This window comes from Procambarus clarkii, chromosome 31, assembly GCF_040958095.1.
Source record: "Procambarus clarkii isolate CNS0578487 chromosome 31, FALCON_Pclarkii_2.0, whole genome shotgun sequence".
In the NCBI taxonomy this organism is placed as follows: domain Eukaryota; kingdom Metazoa; phylum Arthropoda; class Malacostraca; order Decapoda; family Cambaridae; genus Procambarus; species Procambarus clarkii.
Genome location: NC_091180.1, coordinates 125,857 through 135,000, shown reverse-complemented (window position 1 = coordinate 135,000; position 9,144 = coordinate 125,857). Strand labels below are relative to the sequence as shown.

Here is a 9,144-nt window from a genome sequence, read left to right as displayed (position 1 = left end):
ATTATCTTCTTTGCAGACTTCAATCTGCCCATTTTAAAATGGAGAATAGTAAAAATAACATTATAGCAGGAAATCAACCTGGAAATAACAAACTACAGGTCAGAGAACTACTGAGATTCTGTGACAAATTCTCGCCCAGTCAGCAGATTACAGAACCAACTAGGAACGAAAACACGCTGGACCTGATATTTACAAACAATGATGAGCTAATCAGCGACATTACTGTCTCAAACACTACGTACTCGGACAACATTGAAGTGAAAACTAACATTAATAATGGTAGTAGGCCTAAGAGAAACAACAAGTGAGAAGGGTTATTCAATAAATCCAATTTTAATAATAATAATAAAAGGATAGACTGGGCAAAAATAAATGGGGAACTTACAAACGTTCAATGGGAATGTGTTCTAAGTAATAAACATCATACACAAAGAATAGAAAAACAGACTTCTGAAGCCTATGAAGTCTGTCTGAAACATGTTCCTTTGAGGAAAGCCAGAAAGAGGTCCAACGTAGAAAGAAAACGCAGGCGACACTACAAAAAAAGACAAAAAAACAACGTAAATGATTAAGCAGACAACTTTTCATACAAAGAAGGAATAATTTAAACAGGGGAGATTGTAGAAATAAAACAGAGACTGAAGCATTCATATCAGATTGAAGAGAGGCAACTAGACAAAAAAGCAATTCAAGAAATAAAGGAAAACCCAAAATATTTCTTCATTTATGCTAAATCATAAGAAAATATCAATGCCAATATTGGACCTATTTGTATTAGTGAAGGTTCATACATTGAGGATGACAAATTTCTAATTTGTCATAACACTAATTTTACAATTAGTGAAATCCTAAAAAAGCTGTATGAGGATATGTTTAGCACTCAGATACACAGCATGAAAGTAAAAAATCCGGACAACTTCTTTATGCGTGATATCCAAACCCCTGTAAATATAACCAATATCAACACGAGCATGGAACATTTTGAAAGAGAATTTTACAATATGCCCATGCACTCAGCCCCGGGTCCAGACTCATGGAATTTAATATTTATAAAGAAATGCAAAGTGACATTAGCACAGGCACTCAGTATAGTGAGTAGGAAGAGATTGGACACGGGGGAAATACCAGATGCGCTTAAAGCAGCAGACATAGCCCCTCTACACAAGAGAGGGAGCAAAGTACTGGCAAAGTATTATAGACCAGTTGCACTAACGTCCCACATAATAAAAGTATTTGAGATATTGATCAGGAGTCAGGTCACTACTTTCATGGAAACAAATGATCTCTACAATCCAGGCGAACATGGATTTACAGCGGGAAGATCATGCCTCTCACAGCTACTTGACCATTACGACAAAATCACTGAGGCATTAGAAGAAAAAGGGAATGCAGATGTGGTATACAGTACACGGATTTCACAAACGCATTCGACAAATTTGACCATGGAGTGATAGCACACAAAATGAGGTCAATGGGAATAACTGATAAAATAGGACGCTGGATACTCAGTTTTCTGTCAAACAGAACACAAAGAGTAACAGTCAACCATATAAAATCGAGTCCAAGAACAGTTAAAAGCTCTGTACCTCAAGATACAGTCCTTGCACCATTGCTTTCCCTTATTCTCATATCAGATATAGACTCATATACAAGGCACAGCGTTGGATCATCCTTGGCAGATAACACAAAAATCAGCTTAAAAATTATCTCTGCTGAAGATATTGAAAAACTACAAGTAGATACAGTATTAATAAAGTTTACGACTGGGCAGCAGAAAATAACATGATGTTTAACAGCGACAAATTCCAGGTACTCAGATAGGGTAAAAATGAGAACCTTAAACATAATACAGGGTACAAGACACAATCAAATTTGTCCATAGTAGGAAAGTAACATGTAAAGGACTTGGGAATAATAATGTCTGACAAACTAAAGTTTAGGGAGCATAACCAAGCAAATATTGTGGCAGCCAGAAAAATGAGAGGATGGATTACGAGAACTTTCAAATCCAGGGATCCCATCACAATGGTTGTACTCTTCAAGTCACTTGTGTTGTCCCGTCTTGAGTACTGCTCAGTACTCACTTTCCCCTTCAGAGCAGGTGAAGATTGCTGAAATAGAGGGAATACAGAGAACATATACAGCATGCATAGACTCGATAAAGCACCTAAATTATTGGGATCGCCTCAAAGCTCTCCAAATGTACTCACTAGAAAGGAGACAAGAGAGATAACAAATAATATACACATGGAAAATACTGGAGGCCCAGGTCCCAATAAATAAACAGTAAAATAACAACATACTGAAGTGAACAATATGGAAGAAAATGAAGAATATAACCAGTGAAGAGCAGGGGTGCCATAGACACAATCAGAGAGTACTGAATAAACATCAGAGGTCTGCGGTTTTCAACATACTCCTAGCGAGCATAAGAAATATTGCCGGAACAACCGTGGACTTCTTCAAGAGAAAACTAGATAGTTTTCTCAAAGGAGTGCCGGGCCAACCGGGCTGTGGTGGGTATGTGCGCCTGCAGGCCACTCCAAGCAACAGCCTGGTGGACCCAACTCTCACAAGTCAAGCCTGGCCTACTGCCAGTCTTGCTGAGTAAAAAAACTCCCAGAACCCCATCAAGCAGGTATTGATTGCTCTTTAAATACTTAGTATAAGCAAAGATATTTAATGTCTGGTGAAGGATGGAGGGTAGGCAATCCAAGAGAGGAGGTGCATACTCTAGATGAAAGCAAACTAAGTAATACTTAATAAATATTCTAAATTGGAATTTTAGGTAATAATGTACAATCTTTGGATGACAAAACAACACATCAGAAAACGAAGATGCAATGATCTTTACGTCTGTCTGGGACAATTATCAAATTGTGTAATTAATATTTTTGTGAATCATTTGCTAATTATACTCTTAGCTAAATGGATAATATGTAGCATGAAAGAATGCTTCATACACTTTTCTGTCCTGAAAATTATGATAATTTGGGCTATCATAGAGTATGCAATATGATTAAAATATACACCAAATCAAGTCGACGATCCAAGCATCGGTTAGGTTAGGCTAGGTTTGGTTTGGTTAAGTTAAGTTAAGTTAGGTTAGATTTGGTTAGGTTAGATTTGGTTAGGTTAGATTTGGTTAGGTTAGATTTGGTTAGGTTTGATTAGGTTAGGTTAGGTTAGGTCAGCCTAACATATCATATTTATTCATTACTAACGTATTGCCAGGAAGCTTTGTGAAGCTTGTGTAGCTTGTGGTAGCTTGTGGTAATTAGACAGACCTGTAATTGGGGGGAAAGGGGGGAGGGGGGAACCTCAATATAAGCCTAATTTGTAGCTTCCTGTTCTCCGACACAATGATTTATTTTACGTCAGGCTTTCAGCACAGCCGCATAAAAAAACCTGGTTATTTATTTATTAATATACGAGATGGTACACTGGGGGTTAAGAGAGAAAATAGGAATAATGATGATTTTACAATCTTGCCCGAAACGCTATGCGTACTAGTGGCTTTAGGTATTGTATGTACTACCTCTATCTATAAATCAAACAGAATGTTTGTACTGTAACTCTGCATCTATGTATATATTTTTCCTAAATCAATTATTATTATTATTGTAAAGCCACTAGCACGCATAGCGTTTCGGGCAAAGATCCCGTACCCAGAAGCTGGGTATCTTTGGTTGCCCTGTGACTACTCTTATGACATTCCCTAACTCTTTATGACATTCCCTAACTCTTATGACATTCCCTAACTCTTATGACATTCCATAACAGTATTGTTAAACTAATAACAATGAACAGTAGTTCAATATTACCGGAATAATCCAACTCATGTGGCCATGTTTTTGTTGTGAAGCCCGGTCGATCAGTTCGTATACATCATACCTTCTTACGAAGGTTAGAGTCTTAAAAATGTCTTACCATTGCTGAGAAATCATAAGATAGAATTATTTACAATAATACACTGGTTGTTTTTGTTGATTTAGGGGCGATGACATGAGTAAACTGGTTATGTTGTGATGATTTAGGGGCAACGAACTGTGGTTATTAGACTATGTTTTGTACATAAGCAAAAAAAACAAGATGTAATTCTTTTAATTATAACAATAATAACGACAAAAAGTTAATAATTAATGTACTTGTTAAGCAAAATTCGCAATATCTTAGTTTTCTTTAGGAAAAAAAAAGACATCTGGAAAAAGATCTGCATACTATGTCTTACATTTTATTCCGTTATTTACACTAAAAGAACAATTAAACGTACACTATCGGCCGTGCCTGGTGCACGAGCACCAGGCACGGGCACCGGGAGCATCCCAGACACTGCCTTAATCGACTGAGATTAAGGCAGTGTTATTTTCATTCCTTTAGAACAAGGAAATCTCATTCTTAAACTGTATAATATGAGCTGCGCAATAATTGCTGATCTTCAATAAAGAAATTCTGGAGGGTTTGTGCAAGGATTAGGATGAGTTAGCCTAGTTTTTACTGTATATCCGTTTCTGGTTACTCAAGGGTGACAGTGGCGGGCAACACGAGAATAAATATTTGTATAAATTCCAATTTCGATCAGATCTACTTGGGGATAGTTTACAAATGTTCGCCATGAAATTTACGTTTTCTTTAATAGCCGAAGAGCTTATTTGAGAAAACAGTATGGCATTGAATCAGCGTGGTAAAACAATTGTATTATTGACACGACGAGTATAATCGACGTAGTTTTTATATATGTTGCCGGCCGAACACATCCTTATGTGACGTTTTATACTTATGTTCTTCTAGAACATTCTATTGCGAACACATTGGTACAAAAATGAAATACGTACATCGAAAACTAATGTCAGAACAGTGACAAGAGTATACACTTTTAAATATGGCCGCTCGATCGCCGATACACTAATTTCATTTGGGGAAATTTATTTTTTCATACGCCGTTTCGCGACAATTATTTATAACTGATATAAATGTTGCAAAAGAAGTTTATGATTAAGTAACATATTACACATTAAAAAAAATGAATACATTAATACCTAAACAGTTTGTAAATACAGTGATAAATTGTGCCAAACATTACACAATATTATTTACTAAGAAGCGTATGACAACTCAAAACGGCATGATTTCAACAGGATTTTTTATAGTTGTCAAAAAACTCTGATTTTAATTATCAAGTATTTGTCACAATGTATTTTATATAATTATGAGGCAGTGGAACGACCAAATTGTTCTGTATTATAAATGCATAATGCTAAATTTCTATATACATAACAGTAAAATAATGACCACCTACATTTAAGGATAACTAGGAAATAGTAACTGGAAACTTTATTTGAACGAAAATTCAATACCAAATTTCTTAGATGTTTTTCTTAATATAAAGATCAACAGTAACGAATCTTATTCATTATGGACAAATTAACAAAAAAAAACATAATTTTCATTGAGGACCATGTATTAGAGCATACTTAGTCACTTATATATTAAAAGTATTGTGTTTTTTGAAACATTGGGGTTGTAAACAAACAGAACGGCCTACCCGAATAGTCGTAACATAAGAAGTTGTACATGTTTGCTAATTTATTATTTGATAAATGATTATTACTAATTTACGACGACTATAAAGGTTTCCCATTAGTTAAATTACTGTAGTGTGACTAAATGCTACTACAAAACATATATAAATCCTGGGAAAGTCACAATGACCAGCGACATTAAAGCATAAAAGACTAAATAGTAACAGGAAACTGTCGGCGAACGAAAAATTCATTTCCAAATTTATTAGATGTTTTCCTAAATATAAAGATCAATGGGCTGGAATTTTCTGGATTATGGCCAAATTAAGGCAAAAATATATGTATTTTTACTTGAAGAACATATATCAGACCATAGTCAGTGAGTTATAGAATAATAAGAGTGTGGTATTTCATTGTATAACAAGAGATAGTCCATGGAAGCGAAAATAGACGTAGTTTAAGACAAAATAACGTCCAAAAACAGCCGTAGAGTCAAACGGCAACAGTTGACGTTCTTTTTAAGAGGACAGGTTGTGCAGAGAGCCAGAATTTGGCTCCAAAATATGGCTCAGGCCTCGAAATTGGGATATTTGGGATATTTTGACAACTGCAGGGAGGTTTGGGACAAATGTGACCAAACGCCGCTTTCAGTACTTGGCATATGTTGGGTATAAAAAGTCGTAATTTCAAACTGCGAATACGTGCAGAGAGCCAGAATTTGGCTCCAAAATATGGCTGGGCCTCGAAATTGAAATATTTGGGATATTTCGAAAACTGCAGGGGAGTTTGTGCAAAATGTCACTCATTGCCGCTTTCAGGACTTGGCATATGTTGGGTATAAAAAGTCGTAATTTCAAACAGCGAATACGTGCATAGAGCCAGAATTTGGCTCCAAAATATGGCTCAGGCCTCGAAATTGGGATGTTTGGGATATTTTGAAAACTGCAGGGGAGTTTGGGACACATATGACCAAACGCTGCTTTCAGTACTTGGCATATGTTGGGTTTAAAAAGTCGTAATTTCAAACTGCGAATACGTGCAAAGAGCCAGAATTTGGCTCCAAAATATGGCTCAGGCCTCGAAATTGAGATGTTTGGGATATTTAGAAATTTGCAAGGGGGGATTGGGACAAATGTGACCAAACGCCGCTTTCAGTACTTGGCATATGTGGGGGAAAAAAAAGTCGTAATTTCAAACTGCGAATACGTGCAGAGAGCGAGAATTTGGCTCCAAAATATGGCTCAGGCCTCAAAATTGGGATATTTAGGATATTTCGAAAACTGCAGGGGAGTTTGTGTTAAATGTCACTCACTGCCGCTTTCAGGTCTTGGTATATGTTGGGTATAAAAAGTCATAATATCAATCTGCGAATCCGTGCATAGAGCCAGCATTTGGCTCCAAAATATGGCTCAGGCCTCGAAATTGGGATGTTTGGGATATTTTGAAATCTTGCAGGGAGGTTTGGGACAAATGTGACCTAACGCCGCTTTCAGTACTTGGCATATGTTGGGTATAAAAAGTCGGAATTTCAAACTGCGAATACGTGCAGAGAGCCAGAATTTGGCTCCAAAATATGGGTCAGGCCTCGAAATTGGGAAGTTTGGGATATTTTGAAAACTGCAGGGGGGTTTGTGCAAAATGTGAATCACTGCCGCTTTCAGTACTTGGCATAGTTGGGTATAATAAGTCGCAATTTCAAACTGCGAATACGTGCATAGAGCCAGAATTTGGCTCCAAAATATGGCTCAGGCCTTGAAATTGGGATGTTCGGGATATTTTTTAAAACTATAGGGAGGTTTGGGACAAATGTGACCAAACACCTCATTCAGTACTTGGCATATGTTGGTATAAAAAGTCGCAATTTCAAACTGCGAATATGTGCAGAGAGCTCGAATTTGGCTCCATAATATGGCTCAGGCCTCGAAATTGGGATATTTGAGATATTTTGAAAACTGCAGGGGAGTTTGTGCAAAATGTCACACACTGCCGCTTTCAGGACATGGCATATGTTGGGTATAAAAAGTCATAATTTCAAACTGCGAATACGTGCAGAGAGCTAGAATTTGGCTCCAAAATATGGCTCAGGCCTCGCAATTGGGATATTTGGGATATTTTGAAAACTGCAGGGAGGTTTGGGACAAATGTGACCAAACGCCGCTTTCAGTACTTGGCATATGTGGGGGAAAAAAAAGTCGTAATTTCAAACTGCGAATACGTGCAGAGAGCGAGAATTTGGCTCCAAAATATGGCTCAGGCCTCGAAATTGGGATATTTGGGATATTTCGAAAACTGCAGGGGAGTTTGTGATAAATGTCACTCACTGCCGCTTTCAGGTCTTGGTATATGTTGGGTATAAAAAGTCATAATATCAATCTGCGAATCCGTGCATAGAGCCAGCATTTGGCTCCAAAATATGGATCAGGCCTCGAAATTGGGATGTTTGGGATATTTTGAAATCTTGCAGGGAGGTTTGGGACAAATGTGACCAAACGCCGCTTTCAGTACTTGGCATATGTTGGGTATAAAAAGTCGGAATTTCAAACTGCGAATACGTGCAGAGAGCCAGAATTTGGCTCCAAAATATGGGTCAGGCCTCGAAATTGGGAAGTTTGGGATATTTTGAAAACTGCAGGGGGGTTTGTGCAAAATGTGAATCACTACCGCTTTCAGTACTTGGCATAGTTGGGTATAATAAGTCGCAATTTCAAACTGCGAATACGTGCATAGAGCCAGAATTTGGCTCCAAAATATGGCTCAGGCCTTGAAATTGGGATGTTCGGGATATTTTTTAAAACTATAGGGAGGTTTGGGACAAATGTGACCAAACACCTCATTCAGTACTTGGCATATGTTGGTATAAAAAGTCGCAATTTCAAACTGCGAATATGTGCAGAGAGCTCGAATTTGGCTCCATAATATGGCTCAGGCCTCGAAATTGGGATATTTGGGATATTTTGAAAACTGCAGGGGAGTTTGTGCAAAATGTCACACACTGCCGCTTTCAGGACATGGCATATGTTGGGTATAAAAAGTCATAATTTCAAACTGCGAATACGTGCAGAGAGCCAGAATTTGGCTCCAAAATATGGCTCAGGCCTCGAAATTGGGATATTTGGGATATTTTGACAACTGCAGGGAGGTTTGGGACAAATGTGACCAAACGCCGCTTTCAGTACTTGGCATATGTTGGGTATAAAAAGTCTTAATTTCAAACTGCGAATACGTGCAGAGAGCCAGAATTTGGCTCCAAAATATGGCTGGGCCTCGAAATTGAAATATTTGGGATATTTCGAAAACTGCAGGGGAGTTTGTGCAAAATGTCACTCATTGCCGCTTTCAGGACTTGGCATATGTTGGGTATAAAAAGTCGTAATTTCAAACAGCGAATACGTGCATAGAGCCAGAATTTGGCTCCAAAATATGGCTCAGGCCTCGAAATTGGGATGTTTGGGATATTTTGAAAACTGCAGGGGAGTTTGGGACACATATGACCAAACGCTGCTTTCAGTACTTGGCATATGTTGGGTTTAAAAAGTCGTAATTTCAAACTGCGAATACGTGCAAAGAGCCAGAATTTGGCTCCAAAATATGGCTCAGGCCTCGAAATTGGGATGTTTGGGAT

The 9,144-nt window shown here is 37.8% G+C and overlaps 1 protein-coding gene across 1 annotated transcript in view; it reads right to left on the bottom strand.

Annotated features, from left to right (window-relative positions):
• The window catches only part of LOC138370302 (uncharacterized), a 13,533-nt gene extending 11,516 nt beyond the window's left edge, over positions 1-2,017 (bottom strand). The window contains exon 1 of the mRNA XM_069334318.1: positions 1,995-2,017. The gene's annotated coding sequence lies outside the window, so the exon portion shown is untranslated. The remainder of the gene's footprint in view (positions 1-1,994) is intronic.
• Between the last annotated feature and the right edge of the window lie 7,127 nt (positions 2,018-9,144).